Raw genomic sequence first — 13677 nt, 5'->3', positions numbered from 1 at the left:
TGTCCTACCGAGTGGGCCCAGAGATACCTCTCCGCTTACACGGAGTGACAAATCCCAGTCTCGATTCGTGCCAACCCAACAGACACTTTCAGAGATACCTGTAGTGCACCTTTATAGTCACCCAGTTACGTTGTGACGTTTGGTACACCCAAAGAATTCCTACGGTATCCGGGAGTTGCACAATCTCATGGTCTAAGGAAATGATACTTGACATTAGAAAAGCTTTAGCATACGAACTACACGATCTTTGTGCTAGGCTTAGGATTGGGTCTTGTCCATCACATCATTCTCCTAATGATGTGATCCCGTTATCAATGACATCCAATGTCCATGGTCAGGAAAGCGTAACCATCTATTGATCAACGAGCCAGTCAACTAGAGGCTTACTAGGGACATTGTGTTGTCTATGTATCCACACATGTATCTGAGTTTCCTATCAATACAATTCTAGCATGGATAATAAACGATTATCATGAACAAGGAAATATAATACTAACTAATTTATTATTGCCTCTAGGGAATATTTCCAACAGTCTCCCACTTGCACTAGAGTCAATAATCTAGTTCACATCGCCATGTGATTAACACTCACAGGTCATATCGCCATGTAACCAACATCCAAAGAGTTTACTAGAGTCAATAATCTAGTTCACATCACTATGTGATTAACACTCAATGAGTTCTGGGTTTGATCATGTTGCTTGTGAGAGAGGTTTTAGTCAATGGGTCTGAACCTTTCAGATCCGTGTGTGCTTTACAAATCTTTATGTCATCTCCTAGATGCAGCTACCATGCTCTATTTGGAGCCATTTCAAATAACTGTTCTACTTGGAGTTATTCTAAATTGTTGCTCCATTATACGTATCCGGTATCTCTACTCAGAGCTACCCGGATAGGTGTTAAGCTTGCATCGTCGTAACTCTTTACGTCGAACTCTTTATCACCTCCATAACCGAGAAAATTCCTTAGTCCACTAGTTACTAAGGATAACTTTGACCGTTGTACAGTGATCCATTCTTGGATCACTCTTGTACCCCTTGACTGACTCATGGCAAGGCACACTCAGGTGCGGTACACAGCATAGCATACTGTAGAGAGCCTATGATAAAAGCATAGGGGACGACCTTCGTCCTTCCTCTTTCTTCTGCCATGGTCGAGCTTTAAGTCTTAACTTCATACCTTACAACTCAGGCAAGAACTCCTTCTTTGACTGATCCATCTTGAACACCTTCAAGATCATGTCAAGGAATGTGCTCATTTGAAAGTACCATTAAGCGTTTTGATCTATCCTTATAGATCTTGATGCTCAATGCTCAAGTAGCTTAATCCAGGCTTTCCATTGAAAAACACTTTCCAAATAACCCTATATGCTTTCCAGAAATTCTACGTCATTTCTGATCAACAATATGTTAACAACATATATTCATGAGAAATTCTATAGTGCTCCCACTCACTTCTTTGGAAATACAAGTTTCTCATAAACTTTGTATACACCAAAATCTTTGATCATCATCAAAGCATACATTCCAACTCCGAGATGCTTACTCCAGTCCTCAGAAGGATTGCTGGAGCTTTGCATACTTATTAGCATCTTTCAGGATTGACAAAACCTTCCGGTTGTATCACATACAACCTTTCCTCAAGAAAATCGTCGAGGAAACAATGGTTTTTGACATCCTATCTGCAAGATTTCATAAATAATGCAGTAATTGCTAATATAATTCCAACAGACTCTTAGCATCGCTACGAGTGAGAAAGTCTCATCGTAGTCAACTCCTTGAACTTGTCGGAAAACATCTTAACAACAAGTCGAGCTTTCTAATGGTGACATTTACCATCATTGTCCGTCTTCCTTTTAAAATCCATCTGCACTCAACAGCCTTACGACCATCGAGCTGTTCTGCCAAAGTCTACACTTTGTTTTCATACATGGATCCTCTCTCGGATTTTATGGCCTCGAGCCATTTATCGGAATCCAGGCCCACCATCGCTTCTCCATAGCTCGTAGGTTCATTGTTGTCTAGCAACATGACTTCCAAGACAGGATTACGTACCACTCTGAAGTAGTACGCATCCTTGTCATCCCACGAGGTTTGGTAGTGACTTGATCTGAAGTTTCATGATCACTATCATAAGCTTCCACTTCAATTGGTGTAGGTGCCACAGGAACAACTTCCTGTGCCCTGCCACACACTAGTTGAAGAGATGGTTCAATAACCTCATCAAGTCTCCACCATCCTCCCACTCAATTCTTTCGAGAGAAACTTTTCCTCGAGAAAGGACCCGATTCTAGAAACAATCCCTTATTGCTTTCGAATCTGAGACAGGAGGTATACCCAACTATTTTTGGGTGTCCTATGAAGATGCATTTATCCGCTTTGGGTTCGAGCTTATCAGCTTGAAACTTTTTCACATAATCGTTGCAGCCCCAAACTTTTAAGAAATGACAGCTTAGGTTTCTCTAAACCATAGTTCATACGGTGTCATCTCATCGGAATTACGTGGTGCCTTATTTAAAGTGAATGTGGTTGTCTTTAATGCCTAACCCGTAAACTATCGTGGTAATTCGATAAGAGACATCATGGTATGCATCGTATCCAATAGGGTGCAGTTATGATGTTCGGACACACCATCACACTATGGTGTTCCAGGCTGTATTTAGTTGTGAAACAATTTCCACAATGTCTTAATTCTGTGCCAAACTCGTAATTCAGATATTCATCTCTATGATCATATCATAGATCTTTTATCCTCTTGTCACGACGATCTTTCAACTCACCCTGAAATTACTTGAACCTTTCAATAATTTAGACTCGTGATTCATCAAGTAAATATACTCAACATCTACTCAAATCATCTGTGAAGTAAGAACATAACGATATCCACTACACGCCTCAGCACTCATTGGACTGCACACATCAAAATGTATTACTTCCAACAAGTTGCTTTCTAGTTCCATTTTACTGAAAATGAGGCTTTCAGTCATCTTGCCCATGTGGTATGATTTGCATGTCTCAAGTGATTCAAAATCAAGTGAGTCTAAACGGTCCATTTGCATGGAGTTTCTTCATGCATATACACCAATAGACATGGTTCGCATGTCTCAAACTTTTCAAAAACGAGTGAGCCTAAAGATGCATCAACATGGAGCTTCTTCATGCGTTTTATACCGATATGACTTGCGTGGCAGTACCACAAGTAGGTACTATCATTACTATCTTTTGGCATGAACATGTGTATCACCACGATCGAGATTCAATAAACCATTCATTTTAGGTGTAAGACCATTGAAGGTATTATTCAAATAAACAGAGTAACCATTATTCTCCTTGAATGAATAACCGTATTGTGATAGACATAATCCAATCATGTCTATGCTCAACGCAAACACCAATCTCGATGGCAGAGGGAGCGTACGATATTTGATCAACCTTGGAAATACTTCCAACACATATCGTCAGCTCATCTTTAGCTAGTCTCCATTTATTCCGTAGCTTTTATTTCGAGTTACTAACACTTAGCAACCGAACCGGTATCTAATACCCTGGTGCTACTAGGAGTACTAGTAAAGTACACATTAGCATAATGTATATCCAATATACTTCTATCGATAGCCTTCTCATCTACCAAGTATCTAGGGTAATTCTGCTCCAGTGGCTGTTCCCCTTATTACAGAAGCACTCAGTCTCGGGTTTGGGTTCAACCTTGGGTTTCTCCACTAGAGCAGCAACTGATTTGTTGTTTCATGAAGTATCCCTTTCTTGCCCTTGCCTTTCTTGAAACTAGTGGTTTCACCAACCATCAACAATTGATGCTCCTTCTTGATTTCTACTTTTGTGGTGTCAAACATCGCGAATATCTCAAGGATCATCATATATGTCCCTGATATATTATAGTTCATCACGAAGCTCTAGCAGCTTGGTGGTAATGACTTCGGAGAAACATCACTATCTCATTTGGAAGATCAACTCCCACTTGATTCAAATGATTGTTGTACTCAGACAATCTGAGCACAAGCTCAACAATTGAGCTTTTCTCCCTTAGTTTGCAGGCTAAGAAAATCGTCAGAGGTCTTATACCTCTTGACGTGGGCACGAGCCTGAAATCCCAATTTCAGTCCTCGAAACATCTCATATGTTTCACGACGTTTCAAAAACATCTTCGGTGCCTCAACTCTAAACCGTTTAACTGAACTATCACGTAGTTATCAAAACGTGTATGTCAGATGTTCGCAACATCCACAGACAACGTTCGAGGTTCAACACACTGAGCGGTGCATTAAGGACATAAGCCTTCTAAGAAGCAATGAGGACAATCCTCAGTTTACGGACCTAGTCCGCATAATTGCTACTATCAACTTTCAACTAATTTTTCTCTAGGAACATATCTAAACAGTAGAACTAAAGCGCGAGCTACGACATAATTTGCGAAGCCCCTTTTTGACTATGTTCAGGATAATTAAGTACATCTTATGAACTCCCACTCAGATAGACATCCCTCTAGTCATCTAAGTGATTACATGATCCGAGTCAACTAGGCCGTGTCCGATCATCACGTGAGACGGACTAGTCATCATCGGTGAACATCTTCATGTTGATCGTATCTACCATACGACTCATGCTCGACCTTTCGGTCTCTTGTGTTCCGAGGCCATGTCTGTACATGCTAGGCTCGTCAAGTTAACCCTAAGTGTTTTGCATGTGTAAAACTGTCTTACACCCGTTGTATGTGAACGTAAGGATCTATCACACCCGATCATCACGTGGTGCTTCGAGATGACGAACTTTAGCAACGATGCACAGTTAGGGGAGAACACATTCTTGAAATTGTAATGAGGGATCATCTTATTTACTACCGTCGTTCTAAGCAAATAAGATGTATAAACATGATAAACATCACATGCAATCAAATAATAGTGACATGATATGGCCAATATCATATAGCTCCTTTGATCTCCATCTTGGGGCTCCATGATCATCTTGTCACCGGCATGACACCATGATCTCCATCATCATGATCTCCATCATCGTGTCTTCTTGAAGTTGTCTCATCATCTATTACTTCTACTACTATGGCTAACGCTTTAGCAATAAAGTAAAATAATTACATGACGTTTAAGTTGACACGCAAGTCATAAATAAATAAATACAACTCCTATGGCTCCTGCCGGTTGTCATACTCATCGACATGCAAGTCGTGATACCTATTACAAGAACATGATCAATCTCACACATCACATATATCATTCATCACATCCTTTTGGCCATATCACATCACATAGCATACCCTGCAAAAACAAGTTAGACGTCCTCTAATTGTTGTTTGCATGTTTTACGTGGCTGCTATGGGTTTCTAGCAAGAACGTTTCTTACCTACACAAAACCACAACGTGATATGCCAATTGCTATTTACCCTTCATAAGGACCCTTTTCATCGAATCCGACCCGACTAAAGCGGGAGAGACAGACACCCGCCAGCCACCTTATGCAACTAGTGCATGTTTGTCGGTGGAACCGGTCTCACATAAGCATACATGTAAGGTTGGTCCGGGCCGCTTCATCCCACAATACCGTCGAATCAAGATAAGACTAGTAACGGCAAGCATATTGAACAAAATAAACGCCCACAACTTCTTTGTGTTCTACTCGTGCATAGAATCTACGCATAGACCTGGCTCATGATGCCACTGTTGGGGAACGTAGCAGAAATTCAAAATTTTCCTACGTGTCACCAAGATCTATCTATGGAGAGACTAGCAACGAGGGGAAGGAGAGTGCATCTACATACCCTTGTAGATCGCTAAGCAGAAGCGTTCAAGAGAACGGGGTTGATGGAGTCGTACTCGTCGTGATTCAAATCACCAATGATCCTAGCGCCGAACGGACGGCACCTCCGCGTTCAACACACGTACGGAGCAGCGACGTCTCCTCCTTCTTGATCCAGCAAGGGGGAAGGAGAGGTTAATGGAGATCCAGCAGCACGACGGCGTGGTGGTGGAAGTAGCGGGATTCCAACAGGGCTTCGCTAAGCGCCGCGGGAGGAGGGAGATGTGTCACGGGAGGGAGAGGGAGGCGCCAGGCCTTAGGTGTGGTTGCCCTCCCTTACCCCCACTATATATAGGGCCAAGGGAGAGGGGGGCGCAGCCTTGGCCCTTCCTCCAAGGAAGGGTGCGGCCAAGGGAGGAGTCCCTCCTCCCCAAGGCACCTCGGAGGTGCCTTCCCCCTTTAGGACTCTTCCTTTCCCTCTTCTCTTGGCGCATGGGCCTCTTGGGGCTGGTGCTCTTGGCCCATATAGGCCAAGGCGCACCCCCTACAGCCCATGTGGCCCCCCGGGCAGGTGGCCCCACCCGGTGGACCCCCGGGACCCTTCCGGTGGTCCCGGTACAATACCGGTGACCCCGAAACTTGTCCCGATGGCCGAAATAGCACTTCCTATATATAATTCTTTACCTCCGAACCATTCTGGAACTCCTCGTGACGTTCGGGATCTCATCCGGGACTCCGAACAACTTTCGGGTTACCGCATACTAATATCTCTATAACCCTAGCGTCACCGGACCTTAAGTGTGTAGACCCTACGGGTTCGGGAAGCATGCAGACATGACCGAGACGTTCTCCGGTCAATAACCAACAGCGGGATCTGGATACCCATGTTGGCTCCCACATGTTCCATGATGATCTCATCGGATGAACCTCGGTGTCAAGGACTTAATCAATCCCGTATACAATTCCCTTTGTCTAGCGGTACGATACTTGCCCGAGATTCGATCGTAAGTATCCCGATACCTTGTTCAATCTCTTTACCGGCAAGTCTCTTTACTCGTTCCGTAACACATCATCCCGTGATCAACTCCTTGATCACATTGTGCACATTATGATGATGTCCTACCGAGTGGGCCCAGAGATACCTCTCCGCTTTCACGGAGTGACAAATACCAGTCTCGATTCGTGCCAACCCAGCAGACACTTTCGGAGATACCTGTAGTGCACCTTTATAGTCACCCAGTTACATTGTGACGTTTGGTACACCCAAAGCATTCCTACGGTATCCGGGAGTTGCACAATCTCATGGTCTAAGGAAATGATACTTGACATTAGAAAAGCTTTAGCATACGAACTACACGATCTTTGTGCTAGGCTTAGGATTGGGTCTTGTCCATCACATCATTCTCCTAATGATGTGATCCCGTTATCAATGACATCCAATGTCCATGGTCAGGAAACCGTAACCATCTATTGATCAACGAGCCAGTCAACTAGAGGCTTCCTAGGGACATTGTGTTGTCTATGTATCCACACATGTATCTGGGTTTCCTATCAGTACAATTCTAGCATGGATAATAAACGATTATCATGAACAAGGAAATATAATAATAACTAATTTATTATTGCCTCTAGGGCATATTTCCAACAAAAGAAAGATGCTAAACCTAGACTTATTAGACTGGTTCTCTTGCTACAAGAATTTGATTTACACATTGTTGATAGAAAAGGAGCTAAGAACCCCATTGGAGACAACTTGTCTAGGTTAGAAAATGTGCTTGATGACCCACTACCTATTGATGATAGCTTTCCTGATGAGCAACTAAATGTCATAAATACTTCTCATACTGCTCCATGGTATGCTGATTATGCTAATTACATAGTTGCTAAGTTTATACCACCTAGTTTCACATACCAGCAAAAGAAAAAGTTCTTTTATGATTTGAGGCATTACTTTTGGGATGACCAACATCTTTATAAAGAAGGAGTAGATGGTGTTATTAGACGTTGTGTACCTGAGCATGAAAAGGAACAGATCCTATGCAAGTGTCACTCTAAGGCTTATGGAGGACACCACGCTAGAGACAGAACTGCACACAAGGTATTGCAATCCGGTTTTTATTGGCCTACTCTCTTCAAGGATGCCCGTAAGTTTGTCTTATCTTGTGATGAATGTCAAAGAATTGGTAATATTAGTAGACGTCAAGAAATGCCTATGAATTATTCACTTGTTATTGAACCATTTGATGTTTGGGGCTTTGATTATATCGGACCTTTTCCTGCCTCTAATGGATATACACATATTTTAGTTGCTGTTGATTACGTTACTAAGTGGGTAGAAGCTATTCCTACTAGTAGTGCTGATCATAACACCTCTATTAAGATGCTTAAAGAAGTTATTTTTCCAAGGTTTGGAGTCCCTAGATATTTAATGACTGATGGAGGTTCACATTTTATTCATGGTGCTTTTCGTAAAATGCTTGCTAAATATGATGTTAATCATAGAATTGCATCTCCTTATCACCCCCAGTCTAGTGGTCAAGTAGAATTGAGTAATAGAGAACTCAAATTAATTTTGCAAAAGACTATTAATAGGTCCAGAAATAATTGGTCCAAGAAACTTGATGATGCATTATGGGCCTATAGAACTGCATATAAAAATCCTATGGGTATGTCTCCGTATAAAATGGTCTATGGAAAAGCATGTCACTTACCTCTCGAACTAGAACACAAGGCTTATTGGGCTATTAAAGAACTTAATTATGATTTTAAACTTGCTGATGAGAAGAGGTTATTTGATATTATCTCACTTGATGAATGGAGAACCAAGGCCTAGGAAAATGCCAAGTTGTTTAAATAAAAAGTTAAAAGGTGGCATGATAAAAGAATACAAAAGCGTGAGTTTAACGTAGGTGATTATGTATTGCTATACAACTCTTGTTTAAGATTTTTTGTAGGAAAACTTCTCTCTAAATGGGAGGGTCCTGACGTTATCGGGGAGGTCTACCGTTCCGGTGCCATAAAAATCAACAACTTTGAAGGCACAAATCAGAAGGTGGTGAACGGTCAAAGAATCAAACACTATATCTCAGGTAATCCTATAAATGTTGAAACCAACATTATTGAAACTGTAATCCCGAAGGAATACATAAGGGACACTTTCCAGAATGTTTCAGACTCCGAAATGGAATAGGTATGTGGTACGGTAAGTAGACCGACTCCAAAACAGTTTTTACGGCAATATTTCTCTGTTTTGGAATATTTAGAAAAATAGAAAAATAAACAACAGTCCGGAAAGGACACGAGGGCCCCACGAGGGTGGAGGGCGCGCCCTACCCCCCTTGGCGTGCCCCCTACCTCGTGGGCACCTCGTGTGCTCTCCGGACTCCCTTTTCTTACAGGACACGTATTTTGGTCGGTAAAAATTCATTATATAACCTCCCGGGGGTTTTGACTCCCGTATCACGCAAAAATCTTTTGTCTTTATTTTGAGCTGTCCTGCTGCAAACAGAGCAACATGTCGTCCCAGGATTCGGAAGGAGAAAGCTATGTGGCTGATTACCTCGCAGATCCTAAGGTCTATGGGGATGTGGAGCACTGTGGTTGGACTACATAAGAAGAAGAGGACTATGAACCCAAGGGAAGGGAGGAGATGAGCTCAAATGAAGATGACGTCCCACTACCTCAACCTGGGGACATGCATGTGGATTTGAAAAAGTCAAGACTCCCGGATAGGGTAAAGAAACCTAAGATCGAGTTTATCCCTTTCCGCCTCTTGCAGGAGAACAAGCAGGAACTATGCAAAAAGATACTGAGCTTGGAGCAGGAGATCGAGGACCTAAGGGACCAAAATTCTGTCCTCAAACGCAAATTAAGGAAGAAGCCCACACCATCAACAAAATCACCACCGTCTCCTCCAACAAAGAAGAATTGAGTATCTGGTATGGGCACTCCACTTGGCAACTGCCAAGCTTGGGGGAGTGCACCGGTATCGTATCACCATCACTTTTATCTTTACCGTTTTCTTAGTTCGATCCTTTTGGTAATATCTTGATCTAGTAGAATAAAAGTTCTTAGTATGATCTAGTTGTGAGTTTTGCTTTATTATCCTTCTATGTAATCGAGTCCGTGAGCTATATAATAAAGATTAGTGTTGAGTCAAGGGCTTGATTGTTTTTGCCATGATCCCAAGTGAATAAAAGAAAAGAGAAAGAAATAAAAAGAAACAAAGAGATCATGTGACTCTTATGGTGAGTAATGAGCTCACATAGAAAGAGTATGATGAATAAAAGTTATTGGGGGTTGACAAACATAGTTTTGGTCATCGTTGCAATTAATAGGAAGTAATAAATAAAGAGAGGTCTTCACATATAGATATACTATCTTGGACATCTTTTATGATTGTGAGCACTCATTAAAATATGACATGCTAGAGTTGACATTGGACAAGGAAGACAACGTGATGGGTTATGTTTTCTTACATCTGAGATAAATTATATTGTCTTGGATCCTCCAACATGTTGAGCTTGCCTTTCCCCCTCATGCTAGCCAAATTCATTGCACCAAGTAGAGATACTACTTGTGCTTCCAAATACCCTTAAACCAGTTTTGCCATGAGAGTCCACCATACCTACCTCTGGATTGAGTAAGATCCGTCAAGTAAGTTGTCCTCGGTGCAAGCAATAAAAATTGCTCTCTAACTATGTATGATTGATTGGTGTGGAGGAAATAAGCTTTATACGATCGTGTGATATGGAAGTAATAAAAGCGATAACTGCATAATAAAGGTCCATATCACAAGTGGCAATATAAGGTGACGTTCTTTCGCATTAGGATTTTGTGCATCCAACCATAAAAGCGCATGACAACCTCTGCTTCCCTCTGCGAAGGGCCTATCTTTTACTTTTATCTCCTATACTGCAAAAGAGTCAAGGTGATCTTCACCCTTCCTTTTTACATTTTATCCTTTGGCAAGCACAATATGTTGGAAAGATCCTGGTATATACGGCTAATTGGATGTGGATTTTCATGAACTATTACTATTGACATTACCCTTGAGGTAAAACGTTGGGAGGCAAAACTATAAGCACCTATCTTTCTCTATGTCCGATTAAAACTCAATACCCATAAGTATTGTGTGAGTGTCAGCAATTGTGAAAGACTATATGATAGTTGAGTATGTGGACTTGCTGAAAAGCTCTTATACATTGACTCTTTCCTATGTTATGATAAATTGCAATTGCCTCAATGACTGAGATTATAGTTTGTTAGTTTCCAACGAAGTTTGCAATTCCTACTTGATATTGTGATTGAATTATTACTCTAGCATAAGAAATCATATGACAAGAATTATTTAAGTTGCTGCTCTAAGAATGATCATGATGCCCTCATGTCCGTATTTTATTTTTATCAACACCTTCATCTCTAAAGATGTGGACATATTTTTTGATTTCGGCTTTTCGCTTGAGGGCAAGCGAGATCTAAGCTTGGGGGAGTTGATACGTCCATTTTGCATCATGCTTTTATATCAATATTTATTGCATTATGGGCTATTATTACACATTATGTCACAATACTTATGCCTATTCTCTCTTATTTTACAAGGTTTACATAAAGAGGGAGAATGCCGGCAGCTGGGATTCTGGCTGGAAAGGAGCAAATATTAGAGACCTATTCTGCACAGCTCCAAAAGTCCTGAAACTTCACGGATGATGTTTTCCAAATATATAAAAAACATTGAGCGCAAGAACTTCACCAGGGGGCCACACCCTGCCCATGAGGGAGGGGGCGCGCCCTACCCCCTGGGCGCGCCCCCTACCTCGTGGGCCCCCTGATGGCCCTCCGGTGACCATCTTATGCTATATGGACTCTTTCGATGAAAAAATAATCATAAGCCATCTTCTCAGACGAAACTCCGCTGCCACGAGGCGAAACATCAGCAGAGCCAATCTAGGGTTCTGGCGGGGCTGTTCTGCCGGGGGAACTTCCCTCCCGGAGGGGGAAATCATTGCCATCGTCATCACCAACGCTCCTCTCATCGGGAGAGGGCAATCTCCATCAACATCTTCATCATCTCATATCAAAACCCTAGTTCATCTCTTGTATCCAATTCTTGTCTCCAAGTCCGGGATTGGTGCTAGTAGGTTGCTAGTAGTGTTAATTACTCCTTGTAGTTGATGCTAGTTGGTTTAATTGGTGGAAGATCATATGTTCAGATCCTATATGCACATTAATACCCCTCTGATTATGAACATGAATATGCTTTGTGAGTAATTACGTTTGTTACTGAGGACATGGGAGAAGTCTTGCTATTAGTAGTCATGTGAATTTGGTATTCGTTCGATATTTTGATGAGATGTATGTTGTCTCTCCTCTAGTGGTGTTATGTGAACGTCGACTACATGACACTTCACCATTGTTTGGGCCTAGAGGAAGGCATTGGGAAGTAATAAGTAGATGATGGGTTGCTAGAGGGACAGAAGCTTAAACCCTAGTTTATGCGTTGCTTCGTAAGGGGCCGATTTGGATCCATATGTTTCATGCTATGGTTAGGTTTACCTTAATACTTTTGTTGTATTTGCGGATGCTTGCAATAGAGGTTAATCATAAGTGGGATGCTTGTCCAAGTAAGGGAAGCACCCAAGCACCGGTCCACCCACATACCAAATTATCAAAGTACCGAACGTGAATCATATGAGCGTGATGAAAACTAGCTTGGCGATATTCCCATGTGTCCTCGGGAGCGCTTTACATCATATAAGAGTTTGTCCAGGCTTGTCCTTTGCTACAAAAGGATTGGGCCACCTTGCTGCACTTTATTTACTTTTTTTACTTGTTGCTCGTTACAAATTATCCTATCACAAACTATCTGTTACCACTTATTTCAGTACTTACAAAGAATACCTTGCCGGAAACCGCTTATCATTTCCTTCTTCTCCTTGTTGGGTTCGACACTCTTACTTATCGAAAGGACTACGATAGATCCCTATACTTGTGGATCATCATATATCACTAAGCATTTTGAGCAAGTAACTCATTAAGCAACACCTCATCCCCTTTTAATAGTATTCGCTTTTCCTATGGACTCAATGTGATATTGGATCACTAAAATGGAAAAAGTAGAGTCTTGTCCTTTGAGCTTGAGCCAATCTTTTGTCCTTAGCATTTTGAGGGGTCCACTTTCTAATCCATGCCATGCCAATCATTGAGCTTTCCTGAAATATTTATCTTCAAATAGCATTAGCTCAATTAGATATATGTTGTTAAGAATTACCAAAACCACCCAGGGATAGTTGCACTTTCAATCTCCCCCTTTTTGGTAATTGATGACAACATATAGATCAAAGCTGCAACAAATGATAATAGGATTGAAAAACATCGTTGCTTTGAGAAGTATGTGATAAGCAAGAGCTCCCCGTAAATTTGTGCATTATTTAAAATTTGATTTTGAATGCAAATGCACAATCAATTAGGTTCATGGGTTACTCTTCCATGTCACATGCATCTTGGTGGAGCACTCAAAATGATAGAAATTTAAAGCATGCACTCATCTCCAAGCAAGTGAATGATCATATATGAAATATAAAAGATAGCATCATTCATCCAAACATTAAGGGAGCATATGATCAACCACATGATCACATATGTATCTCACAAGGACATAAAAGTATCTCACACAAGCACACAAAGTTCAACCAAAAGCAAGAGAGAGATAAAAAGCAAGACACTCTCTCTTGAAGCCTATGATCTATACATATTTCTCCCCCTTTGGAAACAAGTTACCAAAAAGTTCAAAAATGCATAGTGCTATACGTCTCTCAGGCTTGGTCTTCGGGAGGTGGTGTAGAGAGAACTCCAAGGACGAAGGCTTCCAATGACGTAGTTGGAGCTGATGGAGTGGGTGCTGGAGGTGGCA

The sequence above is a fragment of the Triticum dicoccoides genome, chromosome 3A (assembly GCF_002162155.2).
Source record: "Triticum dicoccoides isolate Atlit2015 ecotype Zavitan chromosome 3A, WEW_v2.0, whole genome shotgun sequence".
Taxonomy (NCBI): Eukaryota; Viridiplantae; Streptophyta; class Magnoliopsida; order Poales; family Poaceae; genus Triticum; species Triticum dicoccoides.
This window is presented reverse-complemented; position numbering follows the sequence as displayed.